The following is a 25,949-nucleotide window of genomic DNA, read 5'->3' on the forward strand; positions in this document are numbered from 1 at the left end:
TGTGTAGCATTACCCCTTTTCAGTCTGCCCCTCCTCTGCTCACACTTACACACTCAAAACATAGTTGTTGGCATTTTGCTCACCTTTAGAGAGGTTGCCCAGTTTTACATAGAACAGATAGAATTTTCCAAAAAATAAGTTTGATAATTAACTTACTGATTTTTGATCTTGTGATGGAACTTCAGCCTTAAACACACTGTTACTTGTTTTACTGTTAGCAGAATTAAGGGTAAGTAATGACATGTAATTTTTGTCTTTAGTCTTTGGTATGGTGTTTTTAACTTCTATTGAGCTTCTGTTGCAGGTATTGGACATGGGCGTATCTTCTAATGATGTCATCAACCTTAGCATTTTCTTCCTGCTAAAAATAAATATCAAACTCCAAAGCCTGAATTGTCTCATGTTTTTGAAAATTGAAGACTGAAACTTCATTATTCCACTTCATACTGCTTTCCCACTTAAACTGGTTATATATCACTGGTTACAAAAGTAGCATTTATGTTTGAAATGTCTAGAAAAATGATAAGATCCCATCCGACCTAACCCCCTCTTATCCCAGTGCCTTCCAGGAAGCCAGATTTCATGACTGACAATTACAGGTAGTGAGGCTGATGATAATAATGGCAGTGAAATTTACCATATGTCAGGTGCTATTCTAAGCACTTCACGTATATCAACTGATTTAATCCTGTGTAGCAGGAAACGTTATTATACGAATTTTATAAATGAAATGGAAGGAGATTAAATAATTTGTTTAAGGTTGTAAGAGGTAGTGAATTGTTTAGAATCCAGGCAATCTGCCTCCAAAATAAAAATTTTGCTTCCAGTTTTTGTGTCAATGTAAGATTATAGCAGCAGCTAAAGCCCTATCTCTGTTTCCTCCCCCCTCAGAGGTAGTCACTTTTCTCAAAATAAGGTGTTCTAGGAACTTTTTTGTTGTGTTTTAGAATGACTAGATTTTTGTTATCATAAACCACCTAAATTATGTCAGATGTTTCTTACAAGTAAAAAATATTTAGATTTCTAATAAACTAGGAAGTTGTTCCATAGCACTCTTTGTAAATTAGCATTTATAGCTAGGTGATTTTTTCGTCAGAAGATGTGAAAATGATTTGAGTTTTTTAGACATGTTTTGTGCCAAATAGGTGGCATCCCTTTGAAGTTGAGACTGAGAGGTCAGGATTTAGACCATATCAGCATCACAGAGTTTTCACTTGTCAGGCATCCTTGAACATTAAGTGTGATTGACCAGGTATTAACATGTCCGTAATTGCTCTTCAAAAGAAGAGGGGATATAAATTTAAAGTATGGGTTCAGGAATTGGCTATTGCATATTTCTTAAGGAAGCCAGTATGAAAACATTTGTAATGAGTGAAAACATGAAGTGTTTAAAAAATTTTTGGAAATTATGAATCATTTTTTTAACTTGTAACTATAGCTGGTTATTAAAGCAGGTAACTTTTCTTTTCATGATACAGATGGTATTAAAAAAACAGGCTTTTATAAAACCTATTTATCTTGTGATACATTGATCAGTTTTAAATTGGTAGACTTCCATAGAAAATTGGAAATCATGGTTTGATGGCTCTTAAAAGGAGAATCAAATCATAGTTCCAGGTTTTAGAAGTCAGGGTATGAAAGCTGTCAGAGAGGATAGTGTTTATCCTTTGCAGTCTTTTATCAGTGTATTCAGATTTACCTAATTTTTTAAAATGAGGGAATAACATTCATGGTATGAATATTGTTTAAGTCTGTCCCTCATGGTGTCAGATTGTACCCATTGAGGCGCTTTTATTAGTTCTGTGCATTACAGCCAGTATTACAGAGGACATCCTGTTGATGCAGGTTTGTTTAGTTGCGCTAGTATGTATCTGTAGGATTGAGTCTCAGAAGTAGAATAGAATAGCTGGGTCAAGAAGAATGACTGGTTAAATGTTGATTTTGATTTTTTCAACTCCTTGAAGTGTGAGTGCATCTTTTCCTGCACAACCTCACCCAATACTGGTCAGTGATCTTTAAAATTTTTGCATATCTGGTGCAAAATCAGATGGTCCAGTGGTTAAGACTTAGCCTTTCATGCAGAGGGTGTGTGTTCACTCCCCAGTCGGGGAAACTTAGGATCTCACATGCCTCCTGGTCATTTTAAAATATTTGTTAGCCACTTCATTTCTGCTGCAAATTTCCTGTATCTCTTTAACTTTGGTTCTGGGTTTATGGTTCCATGATAGATTAATATTTGTCTTTGCCTTTATAAATTCTAGGTTTTTTGGATATAGTTAGGATTGCCTTCTCAATTTTCATAATTATAAAAATACTATACAAGTTTTCTGTAGTTTTTTCCCCTAATAATGTTATCCATTAGGACTTTTTGTTCATGATATATATGATATAGGGATATAACTAACTGAAAGTGATAGTAAATGTCCCCTTGTCACTGATTAATGATTAGTCATTTAATGATAGTCTGTTTTGCTATATTGTAAAATATAATTTCAATCATATTTCTGTATATACATGTATATTTGTGAATGTAGTCATTTTTCTATTCTACTGGCCTATTTTACACACATTTAATTACTTGGTAGATTTTTGTTTTTATTTTTGTTATTTTTCTTATCTAATTTTTTTCTAATGATTATTGTGCTTATGAATTCTTCTTCCCTCTTACTATCTTATTTGTATTTGCCTTTATTTATGACTAATATTTTAAATGATATCTTCCTAAGTAGACATTTCTTAATTTACTTGGCGTTTTCAAGAGTGCTTGCTTTTATAAACTTTTTTGCTTTCCAAAAAGTTTAATTTCCAGTTTTTAGAAATGCATAAAGGTAAATTTTGTTTTGCCTACAACATTTAGTGATTAGAAACACTTACATCTCTCAATATAGGAAATAAGAATATTTTAAATGTACAGCACTGAAGATGCAGGATTAAACATTTTAAAATGCTAAAAAGTATTTGCATGTAGCTTTTTGATTGTTTTTTTATTGATTTATCAAATTACAAGTATCATTCAAGGGCATAGTAGTAGAATATGGAGAACTGTTTATGGAATCTTTAGTTATTTCTTTATACTTTATCTTTCCATTGAAATCATACTGATTTCACTTAAATTTAAAATTAACTTAATAAGATGGAGCTATATGAATTTTTTTTAAAGAAGCAAATGTTACTAGTGTCTTAATTAGATTTTTTTTGAGACTGAAATATCAAGTTTAAAACTTTGCTATGGTTAATGTATCCATTTTTCAAAGATTATGGAATCTTTTAATTATTTTTAATAACTATTCCAGTAAGCTGTTTTCATCATGGGAAAAAAAGCTACATAAGCAAAGGCTTATTAGCCTTATGTATTGGGTCCATATATTTTGTGTGTTATCCTTTTCATGTGATATATGCATCTTATCATGTGACTATTTTCTTTTTTAACATATGGATATATCATAACTATATGTTCTTTATGACTAATTGTTTACATTTGTTTGATACTATAAACAGTATTGCAGTGGACATTTTTTTTTCTGGCCATACTGCAAGGCTTGTGGAATCTTAGTTCCCTGACCAGGGATTGAACCCAAGCCCTCAGCAATGAAAGCACTGAGTCCTAGCCACTGGACTTCCAGGGAATTCCCAGTGAACATCTCTTTTATTAACTCGCTACTCACTTACCTCTTGTGATAAATTCCTAAAGATGAAGTTGCTCATTCATGTTAAAGACTTTCAGTAAGATTATATTAGGTCATTGTCTTTGATGATTCTCAGATAATCGTTAATCTGTATAGGTCTTCTCTTCTGGGCCATGGCTTTTCTCTAGACAAAATGGTTCAGATTTGCTCAGTAGCTCACATAGGACATCTGTGTTCAGAGCAGTGCCTCACCTCTTACCTGTGTGACTCGGATCTTCAGAAGCAGGTCTTTGGCTTTGTTTCCTATCCCTCATCTGTCGGCTCTATGGGATGCGTTTTAACAGATTGATGGAAAGATATATCTATTTGGTCTTCATTGTCAAAACAAGGCCCATCATTACATTTCAAGGAGCTTGGTGCCTCAGAGTCCTCAGAACACCCAAAATTGCTCAGGATGAATTATATTACCCTTGGTCATTATCCCTTGTTTCATTTTTTTCTCTTCTAAAACTTCCAGGACATCTGTATACTGTGGTTCTTTCTTTTTCCTGGTGGGTTTCTGCCTTGATAGCTTATTTTATTATTTTAGTGATTTTTGGGGAGGGAGTGGAGTTCAGTTTGTTATGTAAATGGAAGACCTTTGTGTCTAATTAAATAGAAGTAATATATGTTTCATAACTCATACCAGACCACACTGTTGTCTGTTGCCTCTGTTGTTTTAACAGCTGAGGTTCCTGCACCCTCTCTTAACTCTACATCACAAGAGCTAGATTGGACTTTTAAGAGGAAAACAGGTCTCATCAGACCCCCCTGTAAAACTCTCTGATGCTTCCTATTTCACTTCTGGATCTTAGACTCCATACATGGCCTGTGAGATGACTAGTCTCGAGTCTCTGTTAACCTCATCTTGTAACCATCTCAGAGGCATCAGTTTAAGCAGATGAAGCAAGTTTTCACAGCAAGGCTTTTGCTTTGCCAGTTGCTAACAAAGTGGCTGTAGTGCTGTCTCCTGATCTTTCAGTTCAGTTCAGTTCGGTCGCTCAGTCATGTCCGACTCTTCGCTACCTCATGAATTGAAGCACACCAGGCCTCCCTGTCCATCACCAACTCCCGGAGTTCACTCAGACTCATGTCCATCGAGTCAGTGATGCCATCCAGCCATCTCATCCTCTGTCGTCCCCTTCTCCTGCCCCCAATCCCTCCCAGCATCAGAGTCTTTTCCAATGAGTCAACTTTTCGCATGAGGTGGCCAAAGTACTGGAGTTTCAGCTTCAGCATCATTCCTTCCAAAGAAGTCCCAGGGCTGATCTCTTTCAGAATGGACTGGTTGGATCTCCGTGCAGTCCAAGGGACTCTCAAGAGTCTTCTCCAACACCACAGTTCAAAAGCATCAATTCTTCGGCGCTCAGCCTTCTTCACAGTCCAACTCTCACATCCATACATGACCACTGGAAAAACCTTAGCCTTGACTAGACAGACCTTTGTTGGCAAAGTAATGTCTCTGCTCTTGAATATGCTATCTAGGTTGGTCATAATTTTCCTTCCAAGGAGTAAGCGTCTTTTAATTTCATGGCTGCAGTCACCATCTTTAGTTACGTGCTAAGTTGCTTCAGTTGTGTAAGACTCTTGTGCAACACTGTGGACTGCAGCCTGCTAGGCTCCTCTGTCCATGGGATTCTCCAGGCAAGAATACTGGAGTGGCTTACCATACCCTCCTCCAGGGGATCTTCCCAGCCCAGGGATCAAACCCGCATCTCATGTCTAACCTGCATTGGCAGGTGGATTCTTTACCACTAGCACCACCTGGGAACTTGGTTCCTTTTTTTTCATTCCTGTATCACCTCCTTAGAACCCTTGTCTCATTAAATTCCACCTACCCTTCTCCTGATTACATTGCTGATATATTGTTTTTTCTTCATGGAACTTAAACCACTGTTTGAAATTTAAAACCTTATTATATACTTATATCTGTACCTGACTGGAATGTGAGTACCATGAAAGGAAGAACTTTATTTTTCATGTTTATTGCTGTATCTTAAGGGTTTGGAGCAATAGTTTTTCTCCTAATAGGCAGGTGTTTCTGTTGAGTGAGTAAAATGATAGTTGGCCATCAAATGATGAATGAATGAATGAATGCTAGTACGAATGTAGTTTGCAAGGAGTATGTACTCTTTGTATTTTAAATTTGTGATTTCTCTCGTAATTAGAATGATGCTTTGATAAAATGATTAAAGATATTTGAGGTTTTTGAAAAAAAATTATATTCAGCAGAAAATAAGTTAATTTTTAAGTCATATTAGTATAAGCCCAGTACTTTTTAAAAAGGGGTTTTGTGTTAAAGGACTAAGGATTCTAGAACTGCAGCTGGGAATTTTTGACAAAAAATGAAAGACCATTTTGGAATTTTAAAATTATTTTACCAGTTTACTTTTTGTCTTTAGTAGAATAACACTTTAACGATATATTAGAAAACATGAATGACGAACAGTAATACTCAGCAATCCGTAAGTGCTGAATTTATAAGCATCACAGTGCTACCTGGTGGAAGAACCATAGCTACAAATTAAATCAGTCCTTGTCTACGTTTGTTCACTTACCTAAAAAGAGGAATTAAACTCTAATTGCTCTCTGCTTGTTAACTCCTTTGTGGAATAGATCTCATACTCGTAAGTATGAGTTACTCATACCCTTCAAGAGAAGCATTGTGATTACGGAATTTATGCGTATAAAGCAATTAGCACCCTGGGTGTAGTAAAGTGCTCAATAACTGACAGCTGCTACAATTACTTGTTACTGTAGCAGCTGAGAATTATTAGGAGTGAGGTGAAATTGAAAAGTAGGTTGGAATCAAATTGTGACGGGCACTGAATGGCTGGCTGAGCAGATGGTTGGTTTATAACAGCCCAGAGGCCAGAGCGGACTTGTAACATTAGCAGTGTTTGGAAACCCGGTTGCATTTGCCAAGTGGATTAGAATGGCAAGAGATTTGCGATAGGGAGACCAGATAGGACTTTACTGGAAATTTTATATTATGGGTAATGAAGGGCTAAACCATAATTGATGATAGCAATGAGAAAATAAAGGAATGGAAAGGTGAGGGGAACAATTGAATCACCATAATTTGTTAATTGGATCAGAGGAGTAAGAGGAATCAGTGATAAATGAGATTGAAAACTATGGTGTGAATGATTCTGGCATTGACTAAAAGGATATTAAACTAGAGAACTAGCTTGAGTGGTCAGTAAATATTAGTTCTTTAAAAAAAGATTGTATGAGTAGTACATGCTCCTCATAGTTTAGAAACTATTGGTAAGCACAGATATCACCTAAAGTCTCGTTCCTCCTGAAATAACCCTTGACAAGATTTGGAAGATGGGGTCAGTCATTGCATTAGCATGTATGACATTTTTATACATTGCCATTTTTACACATGTACTGTAAACATTTTCCTGTGATTACAGAAATTCTCATTTTAATATCTAGGTCATATTCTGTTTTAAAGAAGTATTTCTTTAGCCAGCTGACTGCTGCTTAGCATTTATTTTTTCCAGTTTAAGAATATGCTTATCTGTGATCATAGTTTCATAAATTCTTAGAAGTAGGGGAAAAATGGAAAAAGGAATACATGATATGATTTTCATGCTCATGTTAGCTACAAGTTTAAGAAAAGGATATGGCATCCTGTGCAATGGCAAGAGGAGATGGGAGTGGGTCTCTTACACTGTTGATGTAAATTCATGTATCATTCATTCTTTGTGAAAGACAGTTGGCAATAAATACCAAAAGCCATTATTTTACATAATGGTTTTTTGTTTTTTGCTTTTGCCCTACTACCAGATCCTTTAAATTGCATAATACCCAGAAAAATCTTTACTGGGATAAATTCTGGGAGCAGTTAAAGTAATGGTATAGTTTTTTTCTTTTACACTTAAAAAAATTGTAAGATAAATATACAGTTGACCATCTTAACCATTTTTAAAAGTGTGTGGTTCAATACTGTTAGGTATATTCATGTTCTTTTGTAGCCAGCCTGCAGAACTGTTTTCATGTAGCAGAACTGAAACTATACCCATGAATCAACTCCCCACTCCCTACCACCCCTGACAAACTGTCTCTGTGAATAAGTCTATGCTGGATATATAATATAAGTGTAATTGTGCAGTATTTGTCTTTTTGATGGGAGGGGCTTCCCAGGTGCCTCAGATGATAAAAGAATTTGCCTGCAGTGCAGGAGACCCAGGTTTAATCCCTGGGGTGGGAAGATCCCCTGGAGAGGGCATGGCAACCCACTCCAGTATTCTTGCCTGGAGGATCCTGTGGACAGAGAGGCTGCCAGGCTTCAGTTCATGGGGTCGCACAGAGTTGGACATGACTGAACAGTTAACCACTTTCACTTTCATATCACTTAGCATTATATTCTCTAGGTTCATCCATGTTATAACATGCCAGAATTTTTTTTTTTTTTAATTTATTTTTGGCTGTGCTGGGTGTTCATTGCTGCTTGAGGGCTTTCTCTAGATGCAGTGAGTGGGGCTTGTGTTTGCAGTGGCTTCTCTTGTTGCAGAGCACAGGCTCTAGGGCACATGAACTTCAGTGGTTGTGGCGCACAGAATTAGTTCTCTCGCAGCATGTGGGGTCTTTCCAGACCAGGGATTGAACCTATGTCCCCTGCATTGGCAGGTGGTCTCTTAACCACTGGACCACTAGGGAAGTCCAAGAATTTTCTTTTTTAAGGCTCAATAATACTTTATAACATGTATAAACTTTTCTGTTTTTCCCCAGTTGTCCATCAGTGAACACTGTAATAGCTTCCACCTTTTGGCTAATGTGAATAATGCTGCTGTGTACATGGGTTCATAGCAAATATCTTTTTGAGTCCCTGATTTCACATCTTCTGGGTATATACCCAGGAGTGGGATTGCTGAAATATGTGGTAATTCTGTTTTCCATTTTTCTGAGAAATTACCATACTATACCATCTATAATGGCCACAACTATTTTGCATTCCTACCAACAATGCACAGAGCTTGGTTTGGAGATCATCTAATTTACCCAGTGCTGGAAATTAATTTAGCACACTTCTCAAAAGATAGGTTAACTAGCCTCTGCTTGAATAATGTTTCTGATGTGAAGGGAGCACATGGTTTTGAGACTAGTAATCTCCATTTTCTGATCAGTAGCTAGAAATTTATTATATACTTTTGTTTAGGAAATTTCACAAAAGTTTTTTTTTTCATTTATGTGTTTTATATATTTGTGTGTGTATGTGTGTGTTTGTATACATTCACATGCATTCCTGGGGGAAATGTAGATTATACCAAAAATCCAGAATTATAAGTAAAAACCACAACCTACTATTGATATTGAAATTATATACTCTGAAATAATAGCTCTCTATTTAGTTTTCTCCCTCTTTTCTCTTTGCTCTTTACCAACCAGTTTCATTTATAGAATCCTAGATCCTTTCAGTGGTCTGTAGAAAATCATGTTTTTCTTATTTTTTAATTTTACTACATTATTTGTATATTATTTGTCATTTAAAAATTTACTTGAAAAGCTATTCCAGTCAACTATGTCAAAAAAAAGGGCAGAGTTGTGGAAGTCAATGAATAGCAAAATTAGTGCAAGTCTTGGCATGTCTGTGAGTGGCTTTCCTTTCTGCTCACATATGAGTACTTGGCTGAATGTAGAATTCTTGGGTCACTTTCTTTTTTCATTTGGTCTAGTTACCGTGTTTTTTTTTTCTTTTTTTTTCTTTTTTTTTCTTTTCTCTTACACATTTAACAATCTAGGATATTGGCCTTTAATTAATTTGGCTTGACATTGCTGTTCACTTTTATCAGAAAAATGTATGTTGCCATTTATTTCTGTTAATTTCTTATTACAGTGTTAGGTGTTTAGTCGTGTCCAACTCTTTGTGACCCCATGGACCCTGCCAGGCTCCTCTGTCCTGGGATTCTCCAGGCAAGAATACTGGAGTGGGTTGCCTTGCCCCCCTCCAGGGGCTCTTCCCAACCTGGGGATTGAACCTGCATCTCCTGCATCGCAGGTGGATTCTTTACCATCGGAGCTACCATAGTTGCTCCTTAAATTCCCTGTTACATATATTGACTCTCTTGAATCTTTATGCCACATTGTTTATCTTTTCTCTTCGTTTTTCCTCATTTCTGTTGTTTTCCTTTAATAGTCCCGTGGGTTTTTGTTGCTGTTTCTGTTGTACTTGTTCTTGCTCACAGCATGGTTCTCTAATGGGGGGAGTGGAGAGTTTTGTCAGTGTTTTATTGATCTCTGTTGAAAAAAGATTTAATACTGGCTTTTAGTTGGCCAGTTCACAGATGCTACAACTCTGGAGCAGGTGGATAGGGAATCGGCATCCGAGGAGATGTTAGCACCAAGAGTTCTGCGAGTTTGCCCAGTCAGCCCAGACCTGACTGGAGCATTGCCTCTGTTTTCCCAGCACAGGAGCCATGCCACCCAGTACCCCTTTAGTCACGGTGGTCCTTGGACCCTCCCCGTGCTGCTGGGAGTCCCCACAGGCACAGGGTTGCTTGTTAAAGTGACACATAGGAGAATCTACATTATAAATGTCTAACAACTGGAAAATAGTCCTGCCCATAGAGCTTGGTAAAATTTATAGGAATTTGGACTTATTTAATGTAAATGTTACATACTGCTTAATCTGCTACTGTCTGCTTTTTAAAGAAACTTTCATATGTGTTCTTTGTAGGTTAACTTATATGTTTTATTGCTTGCAGTTAGTGCTGAAAGCATTTTCTCTCTCTACTTTTAGATTATTTTCCCTAATCTGTGGGTTTAGGAATTGTACAAATAAATAGATATTTGAAAGTACATGTTTGATGAAAGTAATGAGCTCTGAGAAAAGATCACTTCAGTAAGCAAAGTAAATAATTATATGTCTTTTTTTTTTATTCTTTATGTTGAAGTTAATTCTCATAAATAAAATATTATTTTAGCATAAATAATTTAGAGCTTTTTTGAGTGATAGTGAGTGATAGTTGCTCAGTCATGCCTGACTCTTTGCAACCCCATGGACTGTAGCCTGCCAGGATCCTCTGTTCATGGAATTCTCCAGGCAAGATTACTGGAGTGGGGTGCCATTTCCTTCTCCAGGGGATCTTCCCGACCCAGGGGTCCTGCATTGCAGGAGAGTCTTTACCATCTGAGCCACCAGGGAAGCCTACTATTAAGAGACATTTCTAAGAATAATGACAGGTCAACTTAAAAAGTATCAGCAGATACATGCTTGACTTTATCTTATAATCTATAAACGATACATTAGATTATGTAATGAATCCATGCACCTTTTCCAAAGGAATACCCAAGATGGAAGTAGCAATAAAGTTATAAGACAGTCATCAGTCAGATGAAATAATTTAGATGAAGCTTTTCTCTCTCGAAGAGATGGGGACTGGGCAAGTGGTCAGGAAGGAGATACAATGTGCTTTTAACTTTGTATGAAAAATAATGTTCAGTTCCACATTGCTGAACATAGTTCTGTTTTGGCCAGATAAATCCTCTACTTCAAGCTACTGTCCAAATGCATTATTAAAACTCCACTTCTGGCCTTTGTTTTGAAATCTGTTACTTTTTGTTGCCGTGTCCTGATCTCTGTCCTCTGAAGCTTCTACTACTTTCCCACTGTCCGCTGACACCTCGGTTGCCCTCACGCTGTCCCCTGAAGCCTCAATTGCCTTCCTACTGTCCTCGAAAGTTGCAATATCCTTCCCATGGACCTTCTAGCTCTGGTTGCTCCGTGGCACAGAAAGCTGCTAGCTGTGAATCATGCCACTTTTCCTGTACTTCTGTTACTGATGCAGTAGGGATATCAAAGCAAACACCCTGCTTTCCTTTGAGAAAGACCATTCCCTTCACTTTGGAGCTTTTTTGGCTGCATATAAATTTTCTTCTAGCCCTGAGGGGTTTTTTCCTTTCTTTTGGTGGTGTATATTTTTGACAGTGTAGCTCTGGCATTTTTTTGCTCATGCTTATTTTGGGACTATTTCAAACTTTTTTTTGTTCAACATCAGCCATTCTTAATCTTGGAGTTGTTTGTCAGATTCTTATGTAATTAGTTTTTAAAATACATGTGTCTGTATTATCTTACTGAATCAGTGTTTCAGTCTGTAAGAGTTTTTCTTAAAAACACTTTACTTTTGTTGCTTCTTGTTTTGGCTTTTGTTTCTTATGCAAATTTCTTGATATATTTTAAATTACAAATAAAAGTATATTTGTGTGTTTGAGAGATAAGGCTAGGCTAGAAACATATGCCTGTGATTAGACATTTTCCCCAGTTAATCAGCTTGGTCTTGGATCAGTGAACACATAGCCAGGCGCTTTAGCCCTGTGCAGAAGAGTAGGGACTCTGGAACCGAATTACCTGAGTTAAGAATCTGGCTTTACCACTCACTAGCTGAGTGGCATACGGCAAATCATTTGATCTTTCTCTACCTCAGTTTCCTTGTCTATAAAATAGAGATAACAATTATACCTGCTTTATATTATTATTATGGGATTTAAACAAGTTGGGATGCTTAAACTGCTCAGCATATAGTAAGTGCCCCAGAAGTTTCAGCCCCAAAACAAAGAGACTTGGAGGTTTTCTAGCTAGTTTATATCTGTTTTATCATTTAACCAGTGAATTTGTGTTTTATTTATTGGGATACTGTAAGAAGAGTATAAGATGTCTGCAGTGTTTTTATATCTGTAATGTGAGCTCTCAAAAAGCAAGTGTTTATATTCCTAGTTATAGTCTTAGCATCTAAGTGATTGCAACTGGATTCCTAAGATCTTTTAAATAATATATTCCATCTTTTTTTGAGAGTTGGACTTACCTGCCCCATACTTATTTCTCTGTTGTAAATGAAGTTGGTCTGGAATGTAATTGATTCTGTTAGGAGACTTGGGCATAATTAAAGTGTGATATTCACATTATTTCCTTGCCTGATTTAGATTTTCACTCTTCTGTAGAGAAAATGAAAGCAGAGTAGATTCCTTTTTTTTAAGATGTTAGACTGAATGGCAGCTTTTCCCACCTCCTAGAACTTATAGAAAAGTTAATATATATTAATATATATTAAATTTAATAAAGGAATTATAAAACCTAGCATAGTCTATTTTTATGATATCATATAATAAAGATGAATATGTATATATATTACACAAATATAAAGGTAGAGACAATGAAGAGGGGGGGATGAAATGAAATTTGAGGAAGAAGAATGAATTGAAGGCACACATGGAGTTGAGGTGAATGTAAAGAGATAAGGAGCTGCACTACCCAGTAGCCACTAGCCACAGTGATATTTAATTACAATTGAATAAAATTTAAGTTATCAGCATTAGCCATATTTCAGATGCTTAGTAGCCATGTGTGGCTCTTTGGTACTCTTGGATAGTGCAGATACAGAACATTTCTGTTGCCACAGAAAATCCTGTTTATAATGACTGATAAAGATTGCTTAAAAGATACAGAGATAAAATGGATAAGTTATATTTATTAAATATGATGTATATAATAGCTCCACTCTAATAGAAATGCTATGGGTGCCCTCCTCCCTCAGATGGCAGTCTACTCAGAAGGTGGATCACTGATAGGAATTGAAGAAGTAAACCACATCTTGGCATGTGCCCTCCTCAAGATGGGAGCATTTGCTTAAATAATCTAAGCTCCGAAGTAGAAGCAGGAGGTTGGAACAACGCACAGGGACTAAGGGTGCTGCAGTGGAAACAGAAAGGTCACTTCCCAAACTTCCTGGGCCGGGGAGCAGCGGTGAGGCATTTGTGTCTGTATCCGAGCTTGGAGCAGAGGAAAAGGGCAGTGTTTCCTCCAAGCTGGTGAGGCCCAGGAGTAATGGGAATCACCTGTTTCTGGAAAATCATTCACTGGGATAATTGATGTTGGATCTTGTCCACTTTAATGACAACCCAAGTAAGTTGTACATAACAGTCTAGTCACAAAGACAGTAACATCACTGGAACTACCATCCATTCCTTGAAGGACAATACATAAGACAGCAGATTCAGAGGGAAGAATTTTCTCCTAGGAAATAGTTAACAGAAAATTGCAACATTCAGTAGATGTAAACTACTGAAAATGCCTACACACGTGGAGATCCTGCCCCATCCCTAATTAGTATTCATCAGAAAATAGGTTGTCTTCACAGCCTCTAAGAGCTTATTCGTTTTTATTTAGATTCCCAAAAATCTTTGGCCTCTTGCATGAAATATCCCAATCCTGAATAAAGGAAACATTTTCCATACATTATATGGGTGAAAAATGATCAGTGTCTAACCTGAAACCTGATACTGCAGTTAAATGACATTGTAAGGAGACAATTTATAATTTTATTATAAAATAATAACAAATACTTAGCATTTACTCTTTGTGAGGGTGCAGTTCTAGGTACTGATCCTATCTTTATTTGTGACTATATGAGGTGGATACTGTTTTATGAATGAGAACACTGAAGCACTGAAGTATTAGTTAATATGATCTTCAAAGGAAATTTGAAAATATTAAAATAATTACATTAAAACGAATATATTAAAACTACTTAGCTCCTGATAACATTTCAGTGTACTTTCTTAATCTTATAAAAATCACAGATTAAAAATACCATTGTAAGCCTCATTACAAAAATGTTAAATGAGTTACAGCCATAATCAATGTACAGATTTACATCCAACTTGGATATTTATCTTGATTAGCCTTCAGTGAGTATGAAGTTTGGATTAGAATAATGAACCAGAGAGTTATGGGTTTTAGAACTTTGGTGTGAACTTGAAGTTGTGTAATATAAACCTCTTTTTCCCCTCATTTTCAAAATGCAGATATCAAACCTAATGATTTATGAGATCTGTTTAAACTCTAAAATTCAGTGCTTTTGACTTTCCGCCCATTCTTCGTCTTATAGTTGGAAACGTCTGAGTTAAGTTTGTATGCAGAGTTTAAAATTTTTCCTTGCCTTTTATTCCTAAAATGCTTTCCCATCATAAAAACAATAAATGTTTATTATAGAAAATTTGGAAAGTACTGAAAAAATTCCAGCTCAAGAGTTTATATCGACCTCTCTGAAAACAATGATTTTTAATATTTCACTCTACTGTTTTGTTTTAAATAGTTGCATATATTCAGTCTCATCTTCTAAAAAGTATTGGTGATAGTGACTTTTTTAAACAACATTATAGGTGGCTAGCATTTATTGTATCTTTTGTTTCCTTTATTTAAAAGACAGCTGAAGCCTTAGGAAAGAGGTCCATTTATCCATGTAGGATATATAAGTTGTGGATCTACTGGAAGACCTAGGTCTGTGTGACATCCTGGTTGGGGGAGATATTTACTATCAAAAATACTAGAAGTTAATCTGCAAGTCCTTACTGCCTCTCTAAGCTCAGTCCTTCAATGCACCATTGTAATTTATTGGGGGAGTGGTATTTTTGGTAACTATACCTTCTAATTGTCCACTCCTTTTTGAAGTAAGATTCATGTTAGAATTTGTCTTGGTAATTTTGATAGCATTGCACATACTGTTGAAGTAAAATATGAACTTCTTAGGTAGTTAAATCAAAATTTTAAAGAGAGTCTTATGTCATTGATACTAACATCTCACAGAAAGAATTCTGTCTGGCATAGCTTCCTAAAGCAAAATTTCTTTGTAAAACGTGTCAAATTTGGTCATGCTTAGATCAGGTTATGAAGGAAGGCACTACTTCAAAGCAAAGCCAATTTCATCCTTGGAAGCTTTCTAATACCAGTGATATTATTCCATCATAAAGTAGTATTCTTGGATTTTTTTAGGATTAATACTTAGTGCATTTTAAAATTGAGATAATTTTACATACAATGAAATACGCCTATTAACTAGGCAGATCATTATCAGTAAATTTGATAAATTTTGATAACTTATTAGATGCTGAATACATTATGCTACAGTAATGTGTTCTGTATTGTAAATCCTAATGAGATTTTAGTTACTTTTTAACTTTTGGGACCATAGATAAATGTGTTCAGTTTTCTTTGATTAAAGAAAAAGTGTTTGGGACATCCCTGGTTCCCATCTGGGGTTAAAACTGCTTTCACTGCAGGGGGCTCTGTTCTGGGAACTAAGACCTCATGCTGTGTGTCAGAGCCAAAAAAAAAAAGTTCATGAAACATCAGATTATAGAATATGAGAGCATTGTCATTTTTAAATTTTCTGAGTGGCCAGAAGTTTTGAAAAATGCACATTGCCCAGATTTGCTTACAACTTTAGTTGAATTAAAGCTGCCTCTAACACGCATCTGTGGCTCACAGTTTAATAACCATTGGTCCATAACCAGTGCAAATTGAATGGGGAATCTATGAATCTTGCATTGCTTTCATTATCACTTAAAAATTTCCACTGTCAGTTCCTGCATTTAGATTTCTCTAAGCTAACTGCATCAGTAGGACTTGGCATCAGTATGGCTTGGCATCATTTCTTGAGAAAACAGGGGTCATGTAGCTGTTAGTGTGGTGATAAAGCTGTAGTAACATAAACAGTGTTAAGCTACACTAAGTGTTCAGAATATGAAAAATAAGTTCTATTTCATTGCGTGCTTGTTAAAGCATGTTTGTTAATACATGCTTGTTAAACCATGCTTGTTAATGCAGCTGGATTCTGCATTAGCAAAGGGAATTACCACAGTGTATTCAGAGGCAGGGGTCAGGATGACAAAGGAAATAAAGTACATTGGACAGTTGAACAAATGGGGATATCAGAGATCAGACTTAAGGACAGGCATAATTTATGTGCTACTTGTCTTTAGATGCTTTGAAAGCTATTGGGAGAAAAGAATTTGTTTTATGTAAGAAGGCTGAATTAGGACCAGTGGATATCTTCCAAATGACAAAACCATTCTTCCAGTTAGACCTGGCCTAATGTGAAAGGACTATGAAAGTAATGTGTTTCAAAAAGCCTCAGCTATCTACATCTACAGCAGACCTTAAATATAGCCCCAATCCTGGCCAGACCAGTGTAAAACCTCAAGATAAAGATCTGTTTACCTTAGTCTTTTATTGTCTGGTAATCATGTTCAGCTTTTGAAAAATTACGAAACATGCCAACAGGCAAGGAACAGCCTGAAGAGACAAAACAAGAAGTCAGAAGTAGATTCTTGTATGACACAAATTCTAGAATCACCAGCTCAGGAATGTAATTAATATGTTAACAACTCTAATGAAGAGTAGACACCATGCAAGAACAGATGTAAGTAGAGGTGAAAATGCTTCAAGAATCAAAAACAAATTTTAAATGCTAGGAATAAACACTGACATGAGTGCTTCTGATGATCACCTCAGTAGACTGGACACTGCTGAGGGGAAAATATATATGGGCCTGATAATCCATCATAGAGATTTTCCCAACTTAGATGCAAAAAGAAAATAGAACAACAGCAACAACCTTTTCTCCAAAAACCAAACCTAGAACATTCAAGAATTGTGGGCAGTTTGGAAAAGTGTAACATAACATTTGCTTGGGATATCAGGAGAACAAATGAAGCAGAAGAAATTCCAAAATTAATGACAGGACATCAAACTGACTGATCCAGGAAATGGAGAGGACAAATACTTGACAGGATATAAAAATGTGGTTTGCGCTTAGGCATGTTGGGCTTCCCAGGTGGTTCAGACATTAAAGAATCTACCTGTAATTTGAGAGACCCCAGTTTGATGCCTGGGTCAGGAAGATCCCCTGGAAAAGGAAATGGCTACCCACTCCAGTGTTCTGACCTGGAAAATTTCATGCACTGTATATAGTCCATGGGGTTACAAAGAGTTGGACATGACTGAGCAACTAACACTTTCAGTTTTCATGTCATATTCAAATTGCAGAAAATGAAATGCAAAGAGAAAACCTTGGGAAGAGTTGAAAAAGAAAAATTCTTACCTGTCGGAAAAGAATTACAGCAGAACCACGCCAAGAAGAGTGGAATGAAAAGTGTTGGGAGAAATTCCATCCTAAAATTCTGTATCCTGTGAAACTGTTCTTTAAAAGAGAATGCAATGTTTGCTGTTGCTGAAGGTGGTCAAGAAGAGATTGAATGACAAGAACAAGAGAGATGTTGGCTCTAATGTTTGCCTGTGTTATGTATGTTAGTGTTTTTGAGGAGTGTTACAAACCGGAATCTCTTCTGAAGCTTCATTCTGGACATGAGCACGCTGGAGACGGGAGCAGGGATGTCACAAAGAAGCTATATGTGCTCTTGAACAGCCCAGAATCCCTGGTTTATGGCCTGCCTGTTAAAAGCCTTGTGTAGCAATAATCTGCACGACACCCAATTTCAGTTCAGTTCAGTCACTCAGTTGTATCTGACTCTTTGTGACCCCATGGACTACGGCATGCCAGGCTTCCCTGTCCATCACCGACTCCCAGACCTTACTCAAACTCAGGTCCATCGAATCGGTGCTGCCATCCAACCATCTCATCCTCTGTCATCCCCTTCTCCTCCCACCTTTAATCTTTCCCAGGATCAGGGTCTTTTCTAAGGAGTCAGTTCTTCACATCAGGTGGCCAAAGTACTGGAGTTTCAGCTTCAACATCAGTCCTTCCAATGAACACCCAGGACTGATCTCCTTTAAGATGGACTGGTTGGATCTCCTTGCAGTCCAAGGGACTCTCAAGAGTCTTCTCCAACACCACAGTTCAAAAGCATCAATTCTTCGGCGCTCAGCTTTCTTTGTAATTCAATTCTCACATCCATACGTGACATACTGGAAAACCTGCTGGACACCCAATTTGGGAAATACCAAATTAGCTGACCTCCATGACCCTGAGATAGTGTGATTCTTTAGTAACTGGATAACATTTTCTTAGGGATTAAGTCTAAAAGGCACACAGGAGATGAAAATAGGCCAAAAGGTAAATGAAAATTTCAAGAAAACGTGATTAATTCTTACTTCTTAGGGTAAATATAAGATGAGTAGAAAATGTGTTACATCTCACTTCCTTAAATTCCTTCTTTCCATTTGATTTTGAAGTTACAGAGAAGTGGCCTGTAGACTCCTGGCTTATGCTCCCCTTCCAATGTCAAAAGTGATAATTGGCAATAGGTTCAACTTCTCTGAAATGCTGGTCATCATTGCTGACTGGACTGGCCCTTTACCTTTTCTTGTTTCTCTTCTCTTGTGTGTTGCTGCTATTACTATCATTGGCCCCCTTCCCCTCCCTCCCCCCCTTTTTTAATCTTGAAGCCCATATGCTGTTACTCATGAGAAAATGACATCTCTCCACTACTGGAAATTCCAGAGATGTTTTAATGAAGGGATAGACTACCTACTATAAGTCACAATTTGTTTCCTTAATGTGTTGGGTTTTGAGTTTTAGGGACCTGTTAGTCCTGTGATTGTGGTGGTCCTATATTCGATGTAAGGTAGATTTCAGTTGGATAACACTTCTTCAGAATACCCATCCCAGTAACAATTCTAGATATGAGAGGTAAGATAGAATAATGGTTAAGTATGAAGACTCTGAAGCCAGATTGTCAGTTTGCAGCCTTTGTTGACTTCAGAGGAAGTTTCTTAACAAGAAGTTAATTGTGCTTTGGACTTCCCTGGTGGCTCAGTGGTAGAGAATCTGCCTGCCAAGCAGGAGATGCAGGTTTGATCCTTGGGTCAGGAAGATTCCCCTGGAGAAGGAGATACACTCCAGTATTCTTGCCTGGGAAATCCCATGGACAGAGGAGCCTAGCGGGCTACAGTCCATGAGGTCATAAAGAATTGGACATGACTGAGCGGCTAAACAACAGCAGCAGCAGTTGTGCTTTAGTTTTATTATCTGTGAAACTGAGAGTCATTCAGTCCTGTCTAATTCTTTGCGACCCCATGGACTATACTGTCCATGGAATTCTCCAGGCCAAAATACTGGAGTGGGTAGCCATTCCCGTTTCCAGGGGATCTTTCCAACCCAGAGATTGAACCCAGGTCTCCGGCATTGCAGGCAGATTCCTTACCAGGTGAACCACCAGGGAAGCACTGTAATGCATGGATAATAATAGTCTCTTCCTATGAAGATTAAATGGGCCACTTAGAACAGTGTTTGACATTTAGTAAGCACATCAGAATTTTAATTAGCATCATAGTTGATGAATCTAGAAATGTATAAAGCTTATTTGTAACAGTATCTATAACAGGTGGGAATTACCTTTTTCAAGGATATTTTAAGGTAAAATCTGCTTTTAGAATACTTAAGAAAATGATAGTGAGCCCTCAAAGGAGCTGAATGATGTAAGACAGTGTTAGATAACATTCATTTATGCTAAAGTATTTCCCACTAAAAGGTAGAACTTTTCTGCAGATGGTCAAGGAAAAATGGGCCCATCAGAGACAAATAGGATACTGTGAAAAGAAAATAGAAAGGATTTGATATTTTTAAAATATTTAAATTATTACAATTTTGAAAAATTTCAGGACTGTATACCAAACTAAATTTGGGTATTTGTTTTCTAGATGACAGGTTAGGGCAAACTACTGAGATCTTTACCTGCTTTATACTCTGTTCCCTGGAGACAACACAGACTTGACTAATTTTCCTGACACCATGAAATTTCTTGGCCTTGTTTTGAAAAAAAAAAATGGTATTAAAAAAATCTTGATTGATATTAAATACTTTGGTTAACTTTTCCTGTCTAACCTAGCAAAGAGTCCCAACACCAGGGAAAGCAAAATGAAGTAAATTATGGTGGATTCTCAAAAGTGAGAGTTGGAGCTTCTATTAATAAATAGTTATTTGAAGAAAGTCATATAAGAAAGACTTGATAACATCTAGAGAGAGGCAAAAGACATAATAAAATACATATCAAAGAACAAAGCCATTTAGAGTTCTACAGAAGAACAATAAAAGGAACCAGGATTGTGAGCATTATCATCAACCTAAGGGGTTCTTGTAATATGTTCTGAAGATTATGTCTTGATACTGTTTGGAATGAAGATAACTAGCTCTACCTTTAACATTAATTCGTTGTAACCCAAGATTCTCAAGTATGTTACTATCAAATTTTGACTAAGGATACATACAGTCATAAAGGGAGAAATTAAATTGCTTAGGTGTTTGCATAGGTACCCCTAAGAATACTATAGAAATAAGACGTCGTGTGGAAATATTACTGACTCCATCCTTAAGAAGTAACTGTGTGGGGAAAGTCTTTAATAACCCCAGCATGCTAGGATGTCCATGTTTTCTTGACTAAAATAATATCCTAGTATGTATGTCTTTTAAAACTGGTTGTTATCTGGCCCAGTCGTATTTTATACTTGAAGGGGATGCTGAAGATTGATTCCACAGATGAAAGAATGATTTGTCAAAACCTTGTGTTCAGAGTATTCTGGAACCTGGATTACACTCAGACTCGATTCCTAGAGAAGCTACACAGCTTGCTCACTAGAATCAGGACTGGGCTTCCTAACTTGATGTTTTCCTTTTCTGCTTCTGCAATTGTCCCTCAGGAAGTAGGTAGGAAGGAAGGCCTGGAGCATGGTAGGCATGATGCTTGAAATTGTTGACCACAGCCTTTACTGGCCACTAACAATCCTCACCTGCATACAATTGAAATTCTCTCTGTTTTTTTTTTTAAGTCATAGTCATGTATGAAAGAAGAGAGCAGACTTCTTAGTGGCATCTGCAAGAAAAAGTTAGCCCTTATATATACATTTAAATTCAGAAATAGTGAAGACATTTATTTTAAGAACTGGAATGTTAGAACAACTGTCAGCCCTAAAGTGACTAAGAACTCCACATTTCAGGACATTTATTCTCTTGGCTGTTTTTGGTGCACGATAGTTCTGATGCCATCTCAGAATGATAACCACAGTCATATGGCACTTCATAGTTTGAAAACTTCCAAAATTAACTTATTTAGGCCTCACAGCTTTCACTTCACTTCACTTCACTCACGACTTCACTTTCACTTTTCACCTTCATGCGCTGGAGAAGGAAATGGCAACCCACTCCAGTGTTCTTGCCTGGAGAATCCCAGGGACGAGGGAGCCTGGTGGGCTGCCGTCTATGGGGTCGCACAGAGTCGGACACGACTGAGGCGACTTAGCAGTAGCAGCAGGCCTCACAGCCCGATAAAAGAGATACCCATATTGTATAAAGGAAGCAAGTGAGGCTTAGATAATCTTAGGGCATGTTGCCTAAGATTATAGGTAATAAATGGAGGGAGCAGTTCAGTCACTCAGTTGTGTCTGACCCAGCAACCCCCTGGACTGCAGCATGCCAGGCTTCCCTGTCCATCACCAGCTCCCGGAGCTTGCTCAAATTCACGTCCACCGAATCGGTGATGCCATCCAATCATCTTGTCCTCTGTCGTCCCATTCTCCTGCCTTCAGATTTTCCCAGCATCAGGGTCTTTTCCACTGAGTCGTTTTTTACATCAGGTGGCCAGAGTATTGGAGATTCAGCATCAGTCTTTTCAATGAGTATTCAGAACTAATTTCCTTTACGATCGGCTGGTTGGATTTCCTTGTGGTCCAAGGGACTCTCAAGTGTCTTCTCCAACATCACAGTTCAAAAGCATAAATTCTTTGGCACTCAACTTTTTTATGGTCCAACTCTCATTCATACATGACTGCTGGAAAGACCATATCTTTGACCAAACAGACCTTTGTCGGCAAAGTAACGTCTCTGCTTTGTAACGTCTCTGCTGTGTAGGTTGGTCATAGCTTTTCTTTCAAGGAGCAAGCGTCTTTTAATTTCATGGCTGCAGTCACCATCCTCAGTGATTTTGGAGCCCAAGAAAATAAACTATTTCCATTGTTTCCCCATTTTTTTGCCATGAAGTGATGGGACCAGATGCCGTGATCTTAGTTTTTTGAATGTTGAGTTTTAAGCCAGCTTTTTCACTCTCCTCTTTCACTTCATCAAGAGGCTCTTCAGTGCCTCTTTGCTTTCTGCAATAAGGCTGGTATCATCTGCATTTCTGAGGTTATTGATATTTTCCCCAGCAGTTGTGATTCCAGCTTGTGCTTCATCCACTGTGGCATTTCGCATGTTGTACTCTGCATATAAGTTAAATAAGCAAGGTGACAATATACAGCCTTGATGTACTCCTTTCCCAGTTTGGAACCAGTGCATCGTTCCATGTCCGATTCTAACTGTTGCTTCTTGACCTGCAAACTGGTTTCTCAGGAGGCAGGTGAGGTGGTCAGGTATTCCCATGTCTAAGAATTTTCCACAGTTTGTTGTGATCCACACAAAGGCTTAAGCATGGTCAGTGAAACAGAAGTAGATGTTTTTCTGGAATTCTCTTGCTTTTTCTATGATCCAATGGATGTTGGCAATTCGATCTCTGGTTCCTCTGCCTTTTCTATATCCAGCGTGAACATCTAGAAGTTCTTGGTTCATGTACTGTTGACGCCTGGCTTGGAGAATTTTGAGCATTACTTTGCTAGCGTGTGAGATGAGTGCAGTTGTGCAGTAGTTTGAACCTTCTTTGGCATTGCCTTTCTTTGGGATTGGAATGAAAACTGACCTTTCCCAGTCCTGTGGCCACTGCTGAGTTTTCCAAATTTACTGGCATATTGAGTGCAGCATTTTCACAGCAGTACTTGTATCCAGATCTTTTGACTTAATTTCCAGGAGAATCCACTGGGGACCTACCTGTTCATACCCTGTGCTCTGCTGGACACTATAAGGAATACAGATAGACACAAAGTGTGTGTTCCCCAGTTATGGATATAAAAACCGGAGAACAGAATAGTAGTATTTAAGTTCAGAACTAACTTGAATGGTAGCAGGTGTGAAACCACAATAGGAAAAGCTTCTGTGGCAAAGATTTATCTTAAAATAGGTCGTGTGAAATGAGAAAATTTGAACACAATGTAAGATACTCAATATTAGCTGTAAAGAAAAGCATTTCTAGTGGTTCAGATTTCAGCCTAGCTCTACCCCACTTTCACTGCACACAAGATAGATTGCACCTCCTGATTGATACTGAAATATACATGAGTGTTGCTGTTTGAGTGTGGTGTTGGTGGAGATCTGGCAAGTAAATTAAGAATAAAAATATAGGCCTTGTTGAATGAGTGGGGAATAACAAGGGAGAAGTAAAATAACTCATGTAAACAGTTGGCAAGAAATGAGGTAAAACATTGGTTCACGAAATGGCAGCTGATTTTTTAGCAGAAACTGCAGGCCAGAAGGGAGTGAAATGGAAAAGCCTACAACCAAGAATACTTTACCCACAAGACTCTCCTTCAGATTTGATGGATAATCAAAAGCTTTTATAGAGAAGTAACAGAAGAATTCAGCACCACCAAACCAGCTTTACAAAAAACGTATAAGGAACTTCTCTAGCTGAAAAAGAAAAGGCCACAACTAGAAACAAGCTAAGAGATGAAAAAGCTCACAGGTAAAAGAAAACATTAAGGAAATCACCCACACACAAAGCTAGAAAGATTAAAAGACAAAAGTAGTAAAATCACACCTGTGTCCACAGTAAGCAGTTAAGGGATACACAGAGCAGTTAGATGTAAAACATGTTATCAAAATGTAACCGAGAGAGAAGGAGAGTATAAATGGCAGGGTATTTAAAATGTGTTTGAAATTGAAAGATGAGTGACTTACAACACGTGTGTTTATATAGACTACTATACCAAAACCTCCAGGTAATCGCAAACCCCAAAATGTATAATAGATATAAACAAGAAGTAATCCAAAAAAGTACTGAAGATAGTCAACAAATCACAGAAGAGAACAAAAGGAAAAAGAGACCGAAGGGGGAAAGGCTGGAAGGGACAGACTGGAATTTGAGATGAACGGAGAAAGACTCCTGTATCTAAAGTAGACGACAAGGACGCACTGGATAGCAGAGGGAACTATATTCAGTATCTTAACCTGTAATGGGAAGGGATCTGAAAAAGAACATAATATAAATATTCTTTTATGTATGTTCTATATAACGTAATCATTTTTGTTGTACACCAGAGGGTTTACAACAGCTATAAATCAACTATACTTCAATTAAAAAATAAAAATTTTAAAAAGACAACATAAAATACAACACTGTACTTTTGCAGTGAAGGGAGTATATATCAGTTCAGTATTTATTACTAAGGGAAAGGGCCTGATTTTTTAATGCTTTGGCTTTTCAGCATTTTTTTCTTTTTTTTTTTAACTTTAGAATTCAGATCCTCTTTGTTGCTGGAACAGAGCTAAATTCTTTTAGGAAAAAGAAGTTCTTTAGGTTAAAATACAAAATATTTTGAAAGCCATTTTTGCAAAATGCAGGTTTAGTTAGAAAATAATGAGAAAACTAAAAGGGACTTACCTGTAGTGGCCTTTTTTATATACTAAGGATAAAAAGATGTTTCTTTGCCCCCAACTTCAGCTTCATTGAGGTGAAACTGTCACATAAAACTGTGTATATTTACAGAGTATGGTGGGATGATTTGACGTAAGTATTCTTTCTGAAATGATTACTAACAATCAGGTTAATATATTCCTCACTACACATCATTACTTTTTCTCTCCTTTTTGGTGATGAGAACATAGGTCTGCTCTCGGCAGATATCAGGTGTACTCAGTATTATTGACTATAATCAGCATCTCTACATTAGATCTCCAGAGCATATTCATTTTATAACTGAAGGCTTCTACCCATTGACCAGCATCTTCCCATCTCCCCGTGCCTAGCACCCCAGCCCCTGGTCAGCATCACTCTGTTTCTGTGAGTTCATTTTTTTTTTTTTTCTTAAGGGTCCCCATGTAAGTGAGATTATATAGTATTTGTCTGGCTAATTGTTTTACTCAATGGTAAAGAATCCACCTGCAATGCCGAAGACTTGGGTTCAATCCCTGCATTGGGAAGATCCCCTGGAGAAGGAAACGACAACCCACTCCAGTATTCTTGCCTGGAGAATCCCATGGACCGAGGAGTCTGGCAGACTGCAGTTCATGGGGTCACAAGTGTCGAACACAACTTAATGACCATAAACAACAGCAGTGTCCTCTAGGTTTGTTCAGGTTGTTGCAAATGACAATTTCCTTCATTCTCGTGGCTGAGTGCTCCATTGTACATATGCACCACATCTTTATCCATTCATCTGTTGGCAGAGACTTAGGTTGTTTCCATGTCTTGGCTATTGTGAACAGTGCTGCGATGAAGATGGGAGTGCACGAATCTCTTCCAGATACTGATTTTGTTTTGAGGTCAGTTAGATATTTATTCTGATCCAGGAGGGCGCTGTTTTATTGCCTGTTTCTTTCCTCCTGTAAAGTCTTTGAGTCGGGACTGTGGAACTGTGGGTGGAGACAATGGCAGTCTTTTCTCTAAATGCTACCCCTG

The 25,949-nt window shown here is 37.5% G+C and overlaps 1 protein-coding gene across 8 annotated transcripts in view; it reads left to right on the top strand.

Moving 5' to 3' along the window:
* The window catches only part of RPRD1A (regulation of nuclear pre-mRNA domain containing 1A), a 78,726-nt gene that overhangs the window by 36,186 nt on the left and 16,591 nt on the right, over positions 1-25,949 (top strand). The window contains exon 7 of one of the 8 annotated variants that reach the window (XR_011563776.1): positions 305-25,813. The exons of the other annotated variants lie outside the window; for them this stretch is intronic. The gene's annotated coding sequence lies outside the window, so the exon portion shown is untranslated. The remainder of the gene's footprint in view (positions 1-304; positions 25,814-25,949) is intronic. 8 annotated transcript variants of the gene reach the window in all.

The sequence above is a fragment of the Bos indicus genome, chromosome 24 (assembly GCF_029378745.1).
Source record: "Bos indicus isolate NIAB-ARS_2022 breed Sahiwal x Tharparkar chromosome 24, NIAB-ARS_B.indTharparkar_mat_pri_1.0, whole genome shotgun sequence".
NCBI lineage: Eukaryota > Metazoa > Chordata > Mammalia > Artiodactyla > Bovidae > Bos > Bos indicus.